General features: G+C 35.8%; 1 pseudogene across 1 annotated transcript in view; it reads right to left on the reverse strand.

The window, feature by feature from the left end:
- LOC112445193 (NADH dehydrogenase [ubiquinone] flavoprotein 2, mitochondrial-like) overlaps window positions 1-21,064 on the reverse strand; it is a 193,909-nt pseudogene that overhangs the window by 128,302 nt on the left and 44,543 nt on the right. The window lies entirely within an intron of this gene.

Genomic DNA, 21,064 nt, shown 5'->3' on the forward strand with positions numbered 1-21,064 from the left:
ACTCTGAGACCCAAGGTTCCTGCAGCCAGAGACACCAGGACCCAGCTCTGGCTATCAGCAGACGGGCATTAGCCCCAGGACATCAAGGCTGCACCCACCAGTGGGTGGGCACTAACCCTAGGATCCCCTGCACCCTGGTTGTGCCCACCAGTGAGAAGACACCAGTCTTAGGACCACCACAGCCCCACAGCCTACCACTGTCAAGACCCACCACATGCACCAGAGGCCGCACCAACTCTGGGACCTGCTGGGCCCCAGCCTCATGCACCAGAGAAGTTGACATCAGCTTCAGGATTTCCCAGGGCCCTGCAGTCAAAAACCGTGGGACCTGGCTCTGCACACAAACAGACTGGCACTAGCCCCAGGAAGACTGAGACACAACCTCGCCTACCAGGATCCAGCCCACTCATCAGCTGACCAACATCAGGTTTGGGACACTCCAGACCCTTCAATGGATGAATGGATAAAGAAGATGTGGTATGTGTACAAACACACACACACACACACACAAAACAGAATATTACTTAGCCAAAAAAAAATGAAATCTGACCTAGAGGGTACTATGCTATAGTTCAGTTCAGTCACTCAGTCGTGTCCAACTCTTTTCAACCCCATGGACTGCAGCACGCCAGGCTTCCCTGTCCATCACCAACTCCAGAAGCTTACTCAAACTCATGTCCCTTGAATTGGTGATGCCATCCAACCATCTCATCCTGTCATCCCCTCCTCCTCCTGCCTTCAATCTTTTGCAACATAAGGGTCTTTTCAAATGAGTCAGATCTTCCCATCAGGTGGCCAAAGTACTGGAGTTTCAGCTTCAGCATCAGTCCTTCCAATGAATATTCAGGGCTGATTTCCTTTAGGATGGACTGATTGGATCTCCTTACTGTCCAAGGGACTCTCAAGAGTCTTCTCCAACACCACAGTTCAAAAGCATCAATTATTATTATGCTAAGTGAAATTTAAAAAACAAAACAAATGAACAAATATAACAATACAGAAATATAAATACAGAGAACACATGGTTGCCAGAGGGGAATAAGTGGGCCGAAGAGAGAGATAGATGAGGGTAAGTTTAAAAGGGGCAAACTTCCACCTGCAAGACAAATGAGTCATAGCTATGAAATGTACAGTGTGGGAAATATAGCCAATAATTATATAATAGCTTTGAATGGTGACAGATGCTAAGTAAACTTATCATGATGATCATTTTGAAATATACAGAAATATGAAATCAGTATGTTTGTTGTACAACAGGAACTAACAGTATTGTGGGTGAATTATACTTCAAAATAAACTAACTCATACAAAAAGACACCAGATGTGTGGCTACCAGAGATTGGCAGGATGGTGCTGGGGGGACTGGATGAAGGCAGTCAAAAGGTACGATAAATAAGTACTTATATAAAATAAATAAGTTCTAGGGATGTATGGTACAACAAAATAAATTAACATTGATATATGTTATACATGGAAACTCTTAAGAGTAAACCAATCCTGAGTCCTCATCACAAGAAAAAATTTTATTTCTTTAATTTTGCATCTATATGAGGTATGGATAGTCACCAAATTCACTATGGTAATCATTTCATGATGCATGTAAGTCTAATCATTATGCTGTATGCCTTAAACTTATACAGTGCTATATGTCCATTATATCTCAATAAAACAAAGAAAATATAGAAAAAAATAAAATGATAATGAAAAATATTGGTAAATTAAAAAGTTACAAATAATTTCATTAACTGCTGCTAGGTAGGGAGAGGTGAATTGATTGTAAAGGAGCACAAGGAAACTTTCATAAGCAATGGAAATGAAACACTTATGAATCTTTAGGGGTACAAAATTTGCCACCCCAAAATGTTTCTCTTTGGCATGAGGATTAATTTTGGCTGATTATTTATAAACAACAGAAGACTCTGGAAGACTTTCTTCATACCTATCCTGAAACTACCTAAAGAATATAGATTAAGGGCCTGTTCCTGGAATAGAACTATCACCAGAAATATCTGCAAATAATATGGACTAGCTGTGATGGGAGGAAATTCAGCAACACCTAGAGATCAAGAGTCTACTCCCAGTCAGGTTGTCTGCATTTACATACCAAATATTTGCTTTTCCATTTCCATGTGAATTGCCTTCCTTCCCTGTGAGGTCCCAAACCACTACCCCCAACAACCTCTTTTGTCTTTAGCTAAAGATGGTATTCAAAGTGAAGGCTTCAGCCATATTTTGACCAGTTAGTATTCCTGGCTCTGTCGCAAGTACACATATTCTTAAACTTTTGTTTGATTTTCTCCTGTTACTCTCCTATTAATCAATCATTTCAATTTAAATATTAGGCCAGAAAAATCTATAAGGTTAGAGAAAAATTTCTTCTCCACAATACATTTTAATATATGTAAACTATACTTCAAAGTTTTAAAGTGAGATTATATGAGCTTTTATGTTTTTTTCAATCTTACTTTACTTGTTTTAAAAAAGAAGAGAAATAAAATGACACTGAAGGACTTGCTGAATTTCAGATGCTGTTTTGCAAGAAATGTAACTTTCAAAATGACATCTTAAAGTCTTTTGGGATGAAAAAGCATTAGTGTATAAAACATATTTTTATCACATATTAAAGTTTTCAACTACAAATTGGCACTTGCTATCTACAAGGATTAAATCACGTGCTGCTGCAGCTGCTGACTTTCAACACCCCCTGAAAGGAGTTCAGTGTGGAGAGCAGAAATGAGGACAGGACTGAGTGACTGAAGTGAACTGTGCTGGTAGCGGGGCGGGGTAAGGGTATGGAGACTGGTAGGACAGGTCTTCAGATAGGTATTTTCAGGAACCAATTTTATGAGCCCAATTCTTTTTTTTTTTTTTTTATGAGCCCAATTCTTGTATTTTCTAATATCTAGAAAAGCACTAAAATCCTTCATGGTGACACAACTGTTCCTTGTGACTAATGAAAGCTTCACGAGACTAGCAGAAATCTAGAAAAACATGTACTAGATAGCATGTACTCGCCCTTCACCAAAATCACGTATATACTGTCTGTCCCCTGACCTCTTCCCTCTCCCGGAGCAGTCTCTCAGAGTTCCTTGAGGTGATATCTCCTGGGCCGCAGTCCTCATTCTACTCCAAATAAAACTTAACTCACAACTCTTACATTCTGCATTTTTTTAAGTCTACAAAGTACTGATGCCATAAAGTGAAGAATGAGGATAATTACTTCCACAACTCCTCACAAAAGGACAAATTTCTATGGCTCATTCATTTCTATTTTTTTTATAACACATTTTGTAGCGTAATCTTAACTCCCTCAGTTTTTCCTCTACTTACCATGGATTCAATGTTTACCACCAGCCCTTTTATAACAGTTAATTCTATTCCTATTGTTGACCAAAAAAATCAACAGTCAATCTATGAAGGAAAAGGAAAATTTTATTCAAGTCAAATTGAGGAGTATAACCCAGTAACAGCCTCTCAGAAAGCTCAGAAAACTGTTCCACACATGAGAGGTCAAAACTTTTGGGACAGAAAGGTGTACATTAAATGACATACATAGTTTACACAATTCAGATCTCTAAGTGGTGGACATTGTGACTCCATACAAGATTAAGAAGGAATGTTATCTTTTAAAGAGTTGTCTGGTTGGTGCTAGGAGAATGTTGCTCCTCATGATTGAACAGGTATTTCTGCTAATGGGGAGCTTTGGTCGATGTGTTATGCAGATACACAATGCACAGTAGATGGGAGAGAGGAAGCCAGACAACAGAGAAAAAGTTTTAGTTTTAAACATTCCTTGACTTACCTTAAATACGAATTTTTATATTTTTATTTACTTCTTGATTGACTATATTTCACTGTTATATACCTTTTTCAAGAAAGGTTCATGGATGCTAATTTCATGAATAATTTTATATTTGATTATTTCTATCTCCTTAATACTTGAAAGACAGCTTTTCTCTTTTGAGTGATATGGTAACAAATTTGGAGACATTTTTAAAGATGAATTCCAGTCACTATGGTGAACTTAGAGTTCTATGGGAAACTGCCCTTCACACAACTCAAAGTAGAAAGTGAAAGTGAAAGTCACTCAGTCGTGTCCGATTCTTTTCGACCCCAGTCCATGGAATTCTCCAGGGCAGAATACTAGAGTGGGTAGCCTTTTCCTTCTCCAGAGGATCTTCCCAACCCAAGGATCCATGTCTCCTGCATTGTAGGCAGATTTCTACTCAAAGTAGAAATGCTGGATAAAACAGAACATACTGATAAAAGATCAAAGAGAAAAAAATAAATTCCTCAGATACCAGAAACAAAGAACTCAAAGCCACTGATGTGAAGTCTAGGTAAGAAGTGTAGTCTCCAGAAAGTAGAAGAGCTTGGGGCAAGGCTTCCTGAGTGGAAGGTCTTACAGGTCAGACAGTGACAATTCACAGTTCCACAGCCAACATATAAAAGTACCCTTCTCTTACCACTGCCAATACTAGTTGTCTATTTAGTTTTATTCCAATCTAGCAGGTAAGAAAGTATTGCACTTAAAATGTAATCTGCATTTCCTTCAGTATATTTTTCATACTTATTATTGATTTGGACAGGCACGTCCATGGAATTATTTACTCATATCTTTTACCCATTAATCGACTATTTTTCTTGCAAACTCTTTGAAATATTAGAAATAGAAACCCTTTACCTTTTGTGTGCAACACAAATTAGTTTTCTTTCAAATTCTGTTTAAGGTGCATTTTACCATAAAAGTTATTTTGGAACTTAAATTTATCTTTTAAAAGGATTCAAGTTCTGCTTTAGCTGGGGTCTGTAATTTTCACAAGTGAAAAAAGCTGAATTTTCAGATATATTAAAAAATTCAAAGTCTTTATATCTTCATCAACTCTTCTACTTCATGCACTCATAGCCTAACCTTAACAAGTTTAATATCAACAATCATCTGGATTGGATCCTCTCCTCAATTTTCTCCAAGTTTGTTTTTTCTTCATGGCTCAATTTGCTAGAAACCAAGGACTTTGGGGCAGACGAAGCAGACTTCTGACTAAAGAACATTACCTACCATAGATGAAGGTCATCTCATAATGATAAAAGGGTTAAGAAAGACTTAACAATGACAAAAGCCTCAAAACAAATTAAGCAAAAATTAACAGAACTTCAAGAAGAAATGGACTGATTGCAATTATATGTAGAGATTTCAATATATTTCTCTCTATAATTGATACAAAAAGTGGATAGAAAATCAGTAAACATATAGACTGAACAACTCAATCAACTAACTTGACCTGGCTCATATTTCTGCAACACTTCAGCCAACAGCAGAACACACATCCTTTTTTAAGTACATACTGAGCATTTTTAAGATAGATCATAATCAGGACTATAAAACAATCTTAAGTAAACTTGAAAGAATGCAAATAACATAAAGTATATTCTTTGACTATATGAGAGTTAAAATAGGTAATAATACAGAAAGATCTCTGGAATATCTCCCAAATATATGCAAGCTAAACAGCACACTCAGGGATCAAAGAAGAAATCAATGCAGAAATTAGAAATACTTTAAACATAATAAAAATTAAAGTAAATCAAAATTTATGGGGTGCAACCAAAGATGTACGTAGGAGAAAATAGCATAAAACCTCTATATGAAGTCTTAACTCAGTGACCTGACCTTAAGAAACTATCAAAAGGGCAAATTAAACTAAAGGTAAGTAGGAGGCAAAAATCAGCATAAAAACAAAAAATCAATGAAATTGATAACATAAAGTAATAAAGAAAATCAATGAAACCAAAATGTAGATCTTTGGGAAGATCTATGAAATTTAATAAACCTCTGGCTAGGCTGATTAGAAAGCAGAGAAAATGAGAGAAAGCAGGACAGCATTACCACAAATGAGAAAGGTGACATTACCCTATTATATACATATAAAAAAATGGTAAGTGAATTTTAAGAACAAGTTCTTGTCAATAAACTCAATGACTGAGATGAATGGTCATATTCTTTAAAAGATGCACACTATCAAAGCTCACTCAAATACAAGTATATAACCTAAAGGTATACATTAAACATTAAAAATCTTCCCCAAAAGAAAACATCAGCTTAAGATGAATTCACTGGTGAATTCTACCAAATATGTAAGGATGAAATAATATGGATTCTACAAACATTATTTCAGAAAATTAAAGAGGTATTTCATCCCAACTCGTTTTAATAAATTAGGCCACAATCATATTGATACTAAAATCTCACAAAGACATAAGAAAAATACAAAGGAATCTCCCTCATGAAAGTAAATGCAACAATTAACAAAATTTGAGCAAATCTAATCTAACAACATCTTGACAAAGTAAGGTTTATCCCAGAAACTCAGACATGTTTCATAATTCAAAAAATAAATGTAGTTAAATACATTGAATTCCAAAAGAAAAACCACATAATCATCTCAATGAACATAAAAATAGCACTTGACTAAATTCCAAGCTCATTCAATGCTTTACAACTCAAAAATCTAAAAATGAAAAGAAACTGATTTAACCTAATAAAGGGTATCTACAAAACAAAAACCTATAGCTACTAATATCCTTAAGGTGAAAGACTAAATGCTTTCTCCTAAAGGGAATAAGACAAAAATCCCCATTCCTATCACTTCTATTCAATACTGTATTGGAAGTTCTTGGCAGTAAATAAAGGGAAAAAACTAAAGAAAATTAGATTAGAAAAAAAGTAAAATTGTACTTATCTTCAAGTGAAATAATCTTATAAGTAGAAAGTCCTAAGGAATCCATAATAAAACAAAAAAAACTAACAAAAAAGATTAGGAAGCAATAGATTACAGGATTTAAACCCCCAAATCAATTGCATTTCTATACTACAGTAAGTCATCCAAAAATGAAATTGAGAGCTCCATTCTGAATAGCATCAAAAAACAAATAAAAAGATTTATACTTAAAAACTACAAAACACTGCTTGGAAAAACTGAAAGATATATATAAATGGAAAGAAAGTTATGAAAATCTATGTTTGGATTAGAACACTCTCATCAAACTGATCTACAAAGTCAATACAATCTATGTCAAAATCCCAACAGGTTTTCTTTCTTTCTTTCTTTTTTTTTTTTTTTGGTAGAAAATAGCAAATGATCCTAAATGCAAATAATACAGAATACCTGAAACAGTTTTGAAAAACAACAAAACTATTAGGTCTTTCATCACAGATTTTTTTTTTTTTTGGCTACACCCCAAGGCACGTAGGTCTTAGTTCCCCGACCAGGGATGGAACTCTTACCCCTGCATTGGAAGCATGAAGTCTTAACCACCATTGGACCATCAGGGAAGTCTCTCATTACCAGATTTTAAAACTTTACCTTAAATTTACAGTAAACAAGACAGTGCAACATTGATAAAAGATTATATACAGAAAATAACTGATATATTGGTCTTGATCAAAATTAAAAATCTTAGTGCTATGGATAAACACTATAGAAAATGAAAAGACAAGCTACATAGTGGGAGAAAATACTTGAAAATCTTATTTTTGCTAACTTTGTGTTCAAATTCTATAGATACAATTAGAAAAAAAATTAGAAATGGAGAAAAGGTTTAAATGTTATTCCTTCAAATACATATGAGTTAGCAATAAGCAAATGAAATGATGCTCAACCTCATTAAGCTTAACGAAATGCAAAATAAAACCACAACAAAATACCACTTCACACAAACTAAAATGGGTATAATAAAAAACACAGGCAGTAACAAGTGATGATGAGGATGTGGAGAAATGTGAACTTTCATATATTGTAGGTGGGAATGTAAAACAGTATAGGCAGTTTGGAAAACAGTTTGCAGTTTCTTTAAAAGCTAAACAAATATGACCCAGATAATCTACTCCAAAAAAAAATTACACAAGAGAAATGAAAATATACAAGAAGATGTACATCAATGTTTGAAGCAACATTTATTAACAGATAAAAGAAAAACAAAAAAGGGAAACAAATAAACTTTGTCAAGTGCCAAATGGAAAAAACAAAAATGTAGTATATTTATAAACTGAATAATATTCAGCTCTAAAAAAGGAATAAAATATTGTGATATGCTACCACAAGGATCAACCTCAAAAAGATTTTGAGAATTCCCAGGAAGTCCAGTGGTTAGGACTCAGTGCTTTCATGGCCTTGGTCCCAGGTTTAATCCCTGGAGGAATTAAGGTCCTGTAAGCCTTGTAGCCGGAGAAGACAATGGCACCCCACTCCAGTACTTTTGCCTGGAAAATCCCTTGGACAGAGGAGCCTGGTGGGCTGCAGTTCATGGGGTCGCTAGAGTCGGACACGACTGAGTGACTTCATTTTCACTTTTCACTTTCATGCACTGGATAAGGAAATGGCAACCCACTCCAGTGTTCTTGCCTGGAGAATCCCAGGGACGGGAAGCCTGGTTGGCTGCCGTCTATGGGGTCGCAGAGTCAGACACGACTGAAGCGACGCAGCAGCAGCAAGCCTTGTAGCATGGCCAAAAAAACAAAGAAAAGAAAAAAGACTTTAATAAGTGAAGGGGGGGGCGGTCAAACTATATAAACATTATATAATTTCATTAATATGAAATATCCAGAAAAGGCTCATTTTAGATAGATCAGTGGTAGCCTGGGGCTGAGGACAGAATGGGACTGAATATAGACAGGCCTGAAGAGTTTTTGGCAATAGTGAAATGTCCTAAAAGTGGATTGTGGTAACGGCTGCACACTGTACACAAATTTAATGAAAATAAGTGAACTGTGCACATACAGTGAATAATTTTTTGGTATGATATTATATCTCAATAACACTTAGAAAGAACTAAATTGAAAAATGTTTAACTAAAAAAAAATCACCTACAACAACAAAAAATTCACTTAACATCTCAATAGCAGAATGGAAACAGGGAAAAACAGTCACTGAATTCGAAGACAGAAATTACCCAATCTGAATAACAGAACAACAACAAAAAAAGGCTGAAACAAAACAGACTCAGGCCCGTTGGGCAATATAAAAAAGTCTGGTATACAAGTCTTCAGATACCAGAATGAGGAAAACAGTATACTGCAGGAAAAAATATTTGTAGGAGCCAAAAATTTCCCAAATTTGATTGAAAGATAAATATAAATATAAATATATATATATATATATATATTCAATCACCTCAGCAAGCCCAAACAAGATAAGCTGAAAGAAAAATCATTCAAAAATATTAAACTGCTAAAAAAAGAAAAATAAAGAAAAAACTTGCAAGCAGCTACAAAAATCAACACTTTTCCTATGGGGAAACACTGATTCTAAACAACTAAAAATTTCTCATGTGAAACAATGGAGGAGATAGATGGTAGAAAAGTATCTTTATTTAAAGTGCTGAAAGAATAGATAATGGTCTCCTTATCTAATATCTCTGTATTCAATAAAAACGTCCTCCAGGAATGAAGGTGAAATGAACACATTCTTAAGATGCAGGAAAATGAAGAAAATTCATTTCAAGCAGCATTGAGATGAAATGATAGAGTTCTTTAGTCTTGAAGATAAATAATGACCAGAGGGAGCTAGGACCTTTAAGAATGAAGGAAGAACAACAGAACTGGTAAGTGACTAAATGACCATTTTTCTTCTCCTAAATAAGTTCTTTACAATATATAAGACTCTAAAATATGAAAGGAATCATAATACAGTCTGGTGGGCTTTCAAAACACATAAAAGTAAATCAGTCCTGAATATTCATTGGAAGGACCAATGCTGAAGCTGAAACTCCAATACTTTTACTACCTGATGCGAAGACCTGACTCATTTGAAAAGACCCTGATGCTGGGAGGGATTGGGGGCAGGAGGAGAAGGGGACAACAGAGGATGAGATGGCTGGATGGCATCACTGACTGAATGGAAATGAGTTTGAGTAAACTCTGGGAGTTGGTGATGGACAGGGAGGCCTGGCATGCTGCAGTCCATGGGGTCGCAAAGAGTCGGTCACGACTGAGCGACTGAACTGAACTGAACTGAACTGAAGACACATGGCAACTACTTTTTAAAAAATGAGGGAGTTTAAAGAGATCTAAGTGTGTGTTTTACCTGAAGTGGTAAAACATTACATCTATACTAACTGTTAGGTGATTACTAGGTCTGTATATTGTAATCTCTACAGCAATAACAACAAAATAAATTGAAGAGATGCAACCAAAAGTTTTAAAAAGAACATTAAGTTTTGAAGTTAAGTTGCTCAGTCCTGTCCATGGAATACTGAAAAAAAGTTGAAATAATGCAAATGAAACAATATCAACAAACAAAAGTAACAAAGATGACAAAGCTCAGATACATTAGAAACAGCATCACTATGTTCCTTAAGAGAAGAAAAAAAGCTTGACAACTGCAAATTAGTGATTTTCTTGACCTTAAAGTTAAGCCACTGTGGCAAAGAGTTATGAAGAAATTTAGAGAAGAGAAGGTGCCTACAGGGAATGATAGAATCTGAGCAACTGATTACTGGAATAATGCCACAGAAAGTCATATAAAAGCAGGTAGGAATATTATACTAAAAATTATAATCAATCGTTAATGGACAAATGCAGGGCTCCATGAGAACAAGAAGCCCCTCAAGGTTTCAAAAACAGGTGTCAGGCTGTACTGGCCTGCAGTCTTTATCAACAGGTGGCCCCAGGGAAGATCACAGAGACAGATTCCATTTGTGCTGTATGGGGAAGGGGGAGCAGCAACTATGGGTGAAATCCTGCAGGAGGTATCTCTTCTATCTCTCTTACAAAAAAAAAAAATTCTTAATCTCAAAGTAAGCTCAACAAAACCTGTGGCCTGACGCACTGGATAGAGTAATAGAGGGCAGACCAAAATTAATACCAGGCCCATCTCCCCTAAGGAACAAAAGCCTAATGCACAATGTGGGGAAACCCAGTGGTGGAAACCAACTACATCTGGGTAAGGAAGAAAAAAAAAAAAAAAACCTTTAGCCCTAGGGGAGGAACATGAATACAAGCTGCGAGCAGCATTAAATATGAAGGTGCAAGAAAACTTGTACAGGCCATACAAGACCCAGAATAAAAGAGCCAGTTTAAAATTAAAATAATATACAGGGGAAAACTGAAGAGGAAAGACCCTCTCTGGGAAGAATTGCAATGGGGGAAATCCAAAGCCAAGCAGGGACAGAGAAACAAGTTATCATTATATGGTCCAAAGTCTCTAGTGCACTGAGATAACATAGTAACAAGCTTCAAAAAAAGCCCAATACTAAAAAAAAAAAAAAAAAGCCCAATTCTCACTGCTGCTACTGCTGCTAAGTCACTTCAGTCGTGTCCGACTCTGTGCGACCCCATAGATGGCAGCCCACCAGGCTCCCCCGTCCCTGGGATTCTCCAGGCAAGAACACTGGAGTGGGTTGCCATTTCCTTCTCCAATGCATTTAAGTGAAAAGTGAAAGTGAAGCTGCTCAGTCGTGTCCGACTCGTAGCGACGCCATGGACTGCAGCCTACCAGGCTCCTCCGTCCATGGGATTTTCCAGGCAATAGTACTATTAGGGTCCAATTCCTTTCAATTTATTACAGGAGAATTAATGCTGTTGTTCATAATTCCTTTACCAAATCTAGAAAAAAGAAACTTCGGTGCTCAAGCAGATAAACAGCCCACCCAGGCAAAGGACTATTTTAAAAAGAGGCAGCCAGGTCTATAAAGATACAAGATATCCTCCTGAAGTCTTTGTGCAATTTGAAGCTCTGATACTTTGTAGTATAAATGCTACAAACTTATAAAACATCACCAGAGAGTTAACTTGAATTTCTTCTAAATTCATTAAGTTCTGCAAATTTTAAACATCAAGCTCCCAATTTTAATTTTTCACTAGTGTGCTATAAAATTCCACATTAAAAGCCTAGACAAAGGAAAGGTATGTTTTTCTCAAAGAATGAAATATGTTTACTTCAATATCCACTATCTTATATAACATATCTGACTTTCAACAAATTATAATGTAAATCAAAAGAGTGATAAAAATAAATGTCTGAAAAAGTATAATCTTTAAAACCAGATTCAGATACAAGGTGTGGGAACTAACAGAAAATTTTAGATAACTAGTATAACATGTTTGAAACGTAGGCAACAGACAAGATCACATAAGTAATATCAGAAGAGAGGCAGAAACTATAAGAAGCAATCAAATTAAAATGGTAGAAATTAAAAATGCATTAAGAGAAATGAAGAATGCCTTTAATGGGCTCATAATTATATTCAACACAAATGAATAATCAGGAAACTAGAACATAGGTTGACAGAAACTATCCAAAGTAAAATACAAAACTAAGAGGAAAAAAAAAAAAGTTCAGGACAAAACTACAGAGACAGTAAAAAGATCAGTGGATTGTCAGATGTTAGGGGATGGAGGGAGGGATAAACAAGCAAAGCACAGAGGATTTTTTAGGGCAGAGATTCTGATTAGTAATTTAATCTTGAGTATACTGTCATTATCAATTGGTGCAAACCCACAGAATGTACAACAGCAAGACTGAACCCTAATATAAACTGGGCTTGGAGGATGATGGGTTAATGTAGGTTCATTACTTGTAGCGGAAGTACCACTGTGGTGGGGAATGTTGATAATGAGAATGGCATTACATATGTGAGGAAAGGGAATATATGGGAAATCTCTGTACCATCCTTTCAACTTTACTATGAACATAAAATGGCACTAAAAGAGCAAATTCTGTTTTTTAAAAAAATGACTTTAACTCAAATCTATACAAAGAAATAAACAGGGCCAGAAAAGTTTAACTATATAGGTAAAAATAAATGATAGAATATAATGCTTTACTCTTTAATTCTAAAATGATTTAAAAGAGAACTGGATAGACACTTTTCTGGCAGTCCAGTGGCTAAGACTCCATGTTCCCAATGCAGGGGGCAAAGGCTCGATCCCTGGTCAGGGAACTGAGATCCTGAATGCTGCACAGTGTGGCCAAAAATAAAAATATAAAACAGAGAGAGAGAACTGCATAAAAGATACAAGGATAAAACAACTATAAAACAGTACTTTGGGTTATAACATGTAAAGACCTCATTTGCACAGCAATAGCACAAAGAAGAGAGGATGCAAAAAATAATAATAATATTATTGGAAGATTTCACACAGTATTGAACATGAATTAGTATTAACCTGAAGTAGATGGTTTCAAGTTAATCTGCATATTATAAAGTATTGAGCAAAATTTAAAAGTACACTAAAAATAAGGTTTCCTATCGTCACCAATTGGCATGTATAGGTTTTAAAATTTTTTAATCATTCTAATATGGGAATAGGGATATCTTTTTTTAATTGAATTCCACTAATTGCAAATCAGCACCTTTTCATTGGCCCATTTGCCATCTCTGTATTTTTTTTGGTGAAGTGAATGTTCAGATCTTCTGCCCAATTTTGTCTTCTTGTTTTCTTATTGTTGAGTTTTAAGTTGTTGTTTAGCTGCAAAGTCATGTCCGACTCTTTGCGACCCCATGAATCACAGCATGCCAGGCCTCGCTGTCCATCACCAACTCCCGGAGTTCACTCAGACTCACGTCTATCGAGTCAGTGATGCCATCCAGCCATCTCATCCTCTGTCATCCCCTTCTCCTCATGCCCCCAATCCCTCCCAGCATCAGAGTCTTTTCCAATGAGTCAACTCTTTGCCATGAGGTGGCCAAAGTACTGGAGTTTCAGCTTTAGCATTATTTCTTCCAAAGAACACCCAGGGCTGATCTCCTTTAGAATGGACTGGTAAACTCATCAGATCAGATCAGATCAGTCGCTCAGTCGTGTCCAACTCTTTGCGACCCCATGAATCGCAGCACGCCAGGCCTCCCTGTCCATCACCAACTCCCGGAGTTCACTCAGACTCACGTCCATCGAGTCAGTGATGCCATCCAGCCATCTCATCCTCTGTCGTCCCCTTCTCCTCCTGCCCCCAATCCCTCCCAGCATCAGAGTCTTTTCCAAGGAGTCAACTCTTCGCATGAGGTGGCCAAAGTACTGGAGTTTCAGCTTGAGCATCATTCCTTCCAAAGAAATCCCAGGGCTGATCTCCTTTAGAATGGACTGGTTGGATCTCTGCACCAAACCCCAAATCACATGTTCTCCTGTATTTTCTTTCAGAAGTCTTACAATTTTCCATTTTCTACTTAGGTGTATGTTCCATTTTCAATTCATTTCTGTAAAAGGGTGAGGGTCTCAAAGTAGGTTCACTTTTTAACCTGTGGATATACAATTATTCCAGTACTTGTTGATAAGACTATCCTTTTACCATTTTACAGCTTTTCTGCCTTTCTCAAAGATTACTTTGCTATATTGTATGGATTATTTCTGAGTTGTCTATTCTATTCTATTGATGCATGTGCCTATCCTCTTATTAGCTGCATGCTGCTGTCATAACTACAGCTTTATATATACAGTAAGTTTTTAAACCAAGTGGTATCGAAACCAACTTTATGCTTCTTCTGCACTGTTACCTGTTATAGATAATTAGCCTTTCCATAAAAGGCTTAGTCAGCTTATCAACAAAATATTTTGGTGGAATTTTGATGCAAATTACATTGACTCTATAGCTCAAGGTAGAAAAATTTGACATTTTGACAATATTGAGCTTTCCAAACCATGAACAGAAAGTATCTCTCCATTTAATTAGATCTTATTTGATCTCTTTCCTTAGTATTTTCTGGTTTTTCATCAACAGATCCTGTACATATTTTGTTAGATTTATACCTAAGTACTACATTTTTGTTTGGTGCAACTGGAAATGGTATTTTTTTTAATTTATTTGACTGCACTGGGTCTTAGTTGTGGCATCCAGGATCTTCGATCCTTGTTGCAGCATGCAAACTCTTAGTTGTGGCATGTGGAATCTAGTTCCCCAACCAGGGATCAACCCAAGGCCCCCTGCATTGGGAGTGCGGAGTCTTAGCCACTGGACTACCAAGGATGTCTCTGGAAATGGGAATTTTTTTTATTGAAAATTCCAATTGTTCATTCCTGGTATGTAAGCCAATTATTGACTTTTGTATATTCAAAATGTATCCTGCATCCTTCTTATTCTTGCTTATTAGTTCTACATTTGGGGGTTAGTTTGATTACTGTTTCATAACTTTGCTTTAAAGAACTACATCACTAATCAGTATACTTGTCTCTCTTATGTTAATAATTAGAGAAAATGTGCATCTCTTTTTGTCATCAGAGGTGTATTTAAATGCAACAATGTTTCCAATACTGTATTATGAATTTGACTGTAAAATGAATATGACTGTAATACTTTATACCATGAAGTTTTAATAACACTTCATTCAGTATAATATAGGTTATCATATTGATTACACTAGGCTACCATAAAGCAATCATACTGCTGCTTCTTCACTGTCAATGCATGAATCATTATACCTATAAATATATATTAACTTTTGTGTTTACATTATGTTTTCATTTTTGGTATCTATTGTCAGTAATATGGAAGAGGGCATAGCAACCCACTCCAGGATTCTTACCTGGAGAATTCCCATGGACAGAAAAGCCTGGCAGGCTACAGTCCATAGGGTTGCAAAGTTGGATATGACTGAAGCGACTTGGCACATCAGTACAATACTGATGGAGATACTGATAGAAATCTTGTAAACAGATGACATATGCTTATGGTCTCGATAAATACAGTAGAGTACCATAAATGTATTTTCCTTATGATTTTCTTAATAACATTTTCTTTCTTTTAGCTTACTTTATTGTAAGAATAAGTATATAACACATATATCATATAAAATATTTGTTACGCTACGCTACGCTAAGTCACTTCAGTCGTGTCTAACTCTGTGTGACCCCATAGACGGCAGCCCAGCAGGCTCCCCCATCCCTGGGATTCTCCAGGCAAGAACACTGGAGTGGGTTGCCATTTCCTTCTCCAATGCATGAAAGTGAAAAGTGAAAGTGAAGTCGCTCAGTCGTGTCCGACTCTAGGTAAGGCTTTTGGTTAAGCTCTTGAGAAATCAAAAGTTAATATATGGATTTTCAACTGCCTGGAGGATTGGTGCCCCTAACCCTTGCACTGTTCAAGGGTCAACTTTACTTGCAAATCACTTATCTGCTAAGAGTCTAATATCCAAATTATACCAAAAGTTATAATAACTCAATAATGAGAAGGGAAACAATGTACTTAAAAATTTGACAAAATATTTAAACAGACATTCCAGCAAAAAAAGATATATAAAAGGCTAATAAAAACATGGAGGGAATTCCCTGGTAGTCCAGTGGTTAGGACTCCTCACTTTCACTGCCAAGGGCACGAATTCAATCCCTGGTCAGGGAACTAAGATCTGGCAAGCAGCAGGGCGGAGCCAAAAAAAAAAGGAAATATTCCATAATTCATTAGTCATTAAGAAAATGCAAATTGAAAGTACAATGAGATGCAATTTTACTACAACAGAATGCAGTAACATATTTAGAGAAAAATGTAAAAATCATTAACCATACTACACTGCTGGTGGGAATGTAATATTAAAAGTTAATTTGAAAAAGAATTTGGAAATTCCTTAAAAAGTTAAAGATAAATCATCCAATATGATCCTAAAATTCATACATAAGAGAAGTGAAAATATCCACACAAAGATTTCCATGTGAATGCTCACAGAAGCATAATCTATAATAGCCAATAAATAGAAACAATCTAAACTCACAAGTGTTTAATGCAGAAGCAAAAACTGGTATACTCATACAACTGAATCGTATTTACAAACAAGTGAAATGTTGATACATATAAAAATACAGATGAATTTTTAAATAAATAATCTACGTAAAAGAAATCAAATACAAAGACTACATATTATATTATTCCAGTTGTATAAAAGGTCCACAAAAGGCAAATCTACAGAAGCAAAAGTAGATTAGTGTTTGCCAGTAGTTAGAGGCAGGAACCGAAATTAAATGTAAACTAATATGAGGAATGCTACTGGGATGGTGAAAATGTTATAAAAAGGAATTAGGGTAATGCTTGCAGAACTCATTATATTTAATAAAAAATACTTAATTGTATACTTTAAATGATCAAATTAAATGGTATGTAAGTTTTATCTCAAAAAAAAAAAGTCAATTTTTAAAATTGGAATGGTATAGCACCAAAAGAAAGATGGACATTGTCATATGGATAGCCAAGTCACGTATCTATTTACTCTAATTATTTGACTTAAAAGGTGGCTCACATGGTAAAGAATCTGCCTGCAGTCTGGGAGACCTGGGTTCGATCCCTGGATTAGGAAGATCCCCTGGAGGAGGGCATGGCAACCCACTCCAGTATTCTTGCTTGGAGAATCCCCATGGACAGAGAAGCCTCACAGGCTATAGTTCATAGGGTTGCAAAGAGTCGGACATGACTGAGCAATTGAGCATACACACAAAAACCCAACCACCAACTTACTGGCAGATATGGAAAGATAAAGGAATGACATCTCTCAAAAGATACAATAACTCCATATGCATATGTACCTAACAAGATTTTAAAAATACAGAAGACATGATAGATGTGAAAGGAAAAAAAAAGAAAATCAAAATATTTTGACATTTCAACATTGCTCTCTCTCGAAGAACCCCTGTGCCGCAACTAAGACCTAATGCAGCCAACACTGTTCTCTCAAAAGTTAATACAGTCAGAAAACCAGAAAAAATATGGAAGGCCTGAACAAAACTATCAACCAACTTGATATAATTATAGAACACACCAAACAACACAACAAATACATATTCTTCTAAAATACATATGTTTATACTGATGAAGCCAGATCATATTCTGATCTATAAAACAAATCTCACTGAATTAAAAAAATAGTAATATAAAGGGCATTCTAGAACATAAAATTAATCTAGAAATCAACAACAGAGACACATCTGGAAAATTCCCAAATAAATGGAAATTAAACAACAAATGTCTAAATAACAGAGATCAAAGAGAAAATCTCTAGGAAAATTAAAACTGAAGACACTGAACTAAAAGACAATGAAAATATAATACATAAAAATCTGTGGGATGCAGCTAAAGCAGTGCTAATAGAAAGGGGCTTCCGTGATAGTTCAGTTGGTAAAGAATCCATCTGCAATGCAGGAGACCCCGGTTCAATTCCTGGGTTGGGAAGATCCCCTGGAGAAGGGAAAGGCTACCCACTCCAGTATTCTGGCCTGGAGAATTCCATGAACTGTATAGTCCATGGGGTCACAAAGAGTTGGACACGACTGAACAACTTTCACTTCACTTCATTTCACTTCACAGCACTAAATACCTATACCGGAAAATAATAAAGACCTAAAATCAATAACCAAAGTTTGTGTTACAGAAACTAGAGAAAGAGCAAATAAAGGCAAGCAAAAGGAAGAAAATAGTAAAATCTAAAACAGATATAAAAACAAAAACACCAAAAAAAAAAAAAATCAATAAAACCAAAAGTTGGTTCATTAAAAACCTTGACTAACACAGGTTTCAACTGCATGGCTCTACTTACACAAAGTTTTTTTCAGACTTCCCTAGTGGTCCAGTAGTTAAGAAGTGAAAGTGAAAGTCGCTCAAAGAGTTATGTCTAACTCTTTGCGACCCCATGGAATTCTCCAGGCCAGAACACTGGAGTGGGTAGCCTTTCCCTTCTCCAGGGCATCTTCCCAATCCAGGGATCAAATCCAGGTCTCCTGCATTGTGGGCAGATTCTTTACCAGCTGAGCCACAAGGGAAACCCAAGAATACTGGAGTAGGTAGCCTATCCCTTTTCCAGTGATCTTCCCCACCCAGGATTGAACTGGGGTCTCCTTGCACTGCAGGCAGATTCTTTACCAACTGAGCTATTGGGAAACCAGTCAATTCAGGGGACACAGGTTAGATCCCTGGTCCAGGAAGATTCCACATGCTGAGGCAACTAATCCCATGCCTCACCACAACTACTGAGCTCATGTGCCACAATTTTACTAAAGTCTATGCATCCTAGAGCCCGAGCTCCACAACAAAAAAAGCCATAGCAATGAGAAGCCCACACATCACAACTAGAGTAGACTCTGCTCATCGCAACTAGATAAAGTCCACACAAAGCAACAAAGACCCAATGCAGCCAAAAATAAACAACAAATAAATCTTTAGAAAGCAACAAAGTTGTTTTTCAATAGTAAATACATACTACATGATCCACAATTGGTTGAATTCGCAGATTCGCAGATATAGACAAATTGTCTATAAGCTATACATAGATTTTCAACTGTGCCCAGGGTTGGCTGACCAAAATAAACAACAAGAAAGAAACCACAGAAGAGAAAGAAACTATAAATTATCAGTATTACAAATAATGCCAAAGACTTTATAAGGAAAATAAAGTAATACTACAAACAATTTATTCTTATTAATTTCATAAATTACATGAAATGGAATAATTATTTGAAAGATGTAGACTACCAAAACTTGCTCAGGAAAATCTGAATACCCCTATATCTTGTAAATAAATTGGACTGGGAAGTTAATAACCTACTAAAGGTGAAAAATCCAAGCCTAGATGGTTTCATTGGTGAATTCTACCTATCAAGGAAGAAATAACACCAATTCCACACAATCAATTCCATTAAAAAGAAAAGGAGTGAACAGGATCCAAATATGAAACCAATACTACAACCCTACTCACAAATCCGGAGAGAAACATTATCAGAAAATTACAAATCAATATCTCTAATGAACATAACAGATATAAAAACTGTCACAAAATGTTAGCAGATCAAATCTAGTAGTATTAAAAAATATCACAATCAAGTGGGTTTCATCTAAGGAATGTAAAGTTGGTTCAACATTCAAAAATCAATGAAATTCCATATCAACAATTTAAATAAAGAACATGGGGACTTCTGTAGTGCTCCAATGGCTAGGACTCCATGCTTTCAATGCAGAGGGCCCAGGTTCCATCCCTGGTCAGGGAACTAGATCCCACATGCTGCAACTAAAGATCACACACACTGCAACTAAAGATCCTGCATGCCGCAAGTAAGACCTAGCGTAAAGAAACAAATATTTTTAAATAAATAAATAAATAAGAAAGACCATGCAGCCATCTCTATAAATTTAGAAAAAGAAACTTGAAAAATTCATACTTTCATGGTGAAACACTCACAAAACTATAAACAGAATGGGAAGTGCTTAAACAAATAAAGGGCATCTATGTAAGACCTACAACTACAGATACAGGAAAGAAGGAAAGTATCCCCTTCCTCTCTACCCTACTCAACATTGTATTGGAAGGTCTATCAGATCAATAAAGCAAGAAAAACAATTATAAGACACACATGTTGAAAAAGAAGAAATTTTAAAGGCCTTTATTTCTTTATCTGCAGAAAAAATGTGTCCATCCAGAAAATCTCAAATAATCTACCAAAAAAAAAAACCATGCCTTAGAATTAAAAAGTGAATTTAGCAAGGTTGAAGAATATAAGGTCAATAAAAGTCAATTATATTCCTATATATAGCTACAAATATTAGAAGTTTAAAATAAAGAAATAAAAAAATAAAAATAACACAATTTATAATACCATCCAAAAACTGAAGTTCTTAATAAAAATGTGTACAGCATCTGTAGCTAAAAACAACAAAATATTAATGAAGTAATCAAAGAAGATTTAGATAAATAGGGAGAAATACCATGTCTATGAATCAGAAGATTTAGTAAGGTATCAAATCTACCCAATCTCATCTAGATTTAATGTCATCCCATTCAAAATCTCAGCAATCTTTTTGTAGATTTTTTTAAATGGTATTTTTGCAGATAACAGTAGGACAATAAAATGGAAAGAGACCTCAAAGACATAGCACAAAGGGAAAATTTACCTAAAGGGTGACAATCATTTAGGAAAACCAGAAGCTACTACCCTAGGTAAGCACCCCTGCTCACTAAGTAAGTGTGTCACTCAGAAAAGCAAGCCACTTCTTCCATCCTCAGCTCCAGATCAACAGTGCAGAGGTTTTGCCAAGGGGTAGGAATAGGCTATAATAAAAGAGCACAGACGTATCACCAAGGGAACCAAGTGAATTTGGAACAC

The sequence above is a fragment of the Bos taurus genome, chromosome X, assembly GCF_002263795.3.
Source record: "Bos taurus isolate L1 Dominette 01449 registration number 42190680 breed Hereford chromosome X, ARS-UCD2.0, whole genome shotgun sequence".
NCBI lineage: Eukaryota > Metazoa > Chordata > Mammalia > Artiodactyla > Bovidae > Bos > Bos taurus.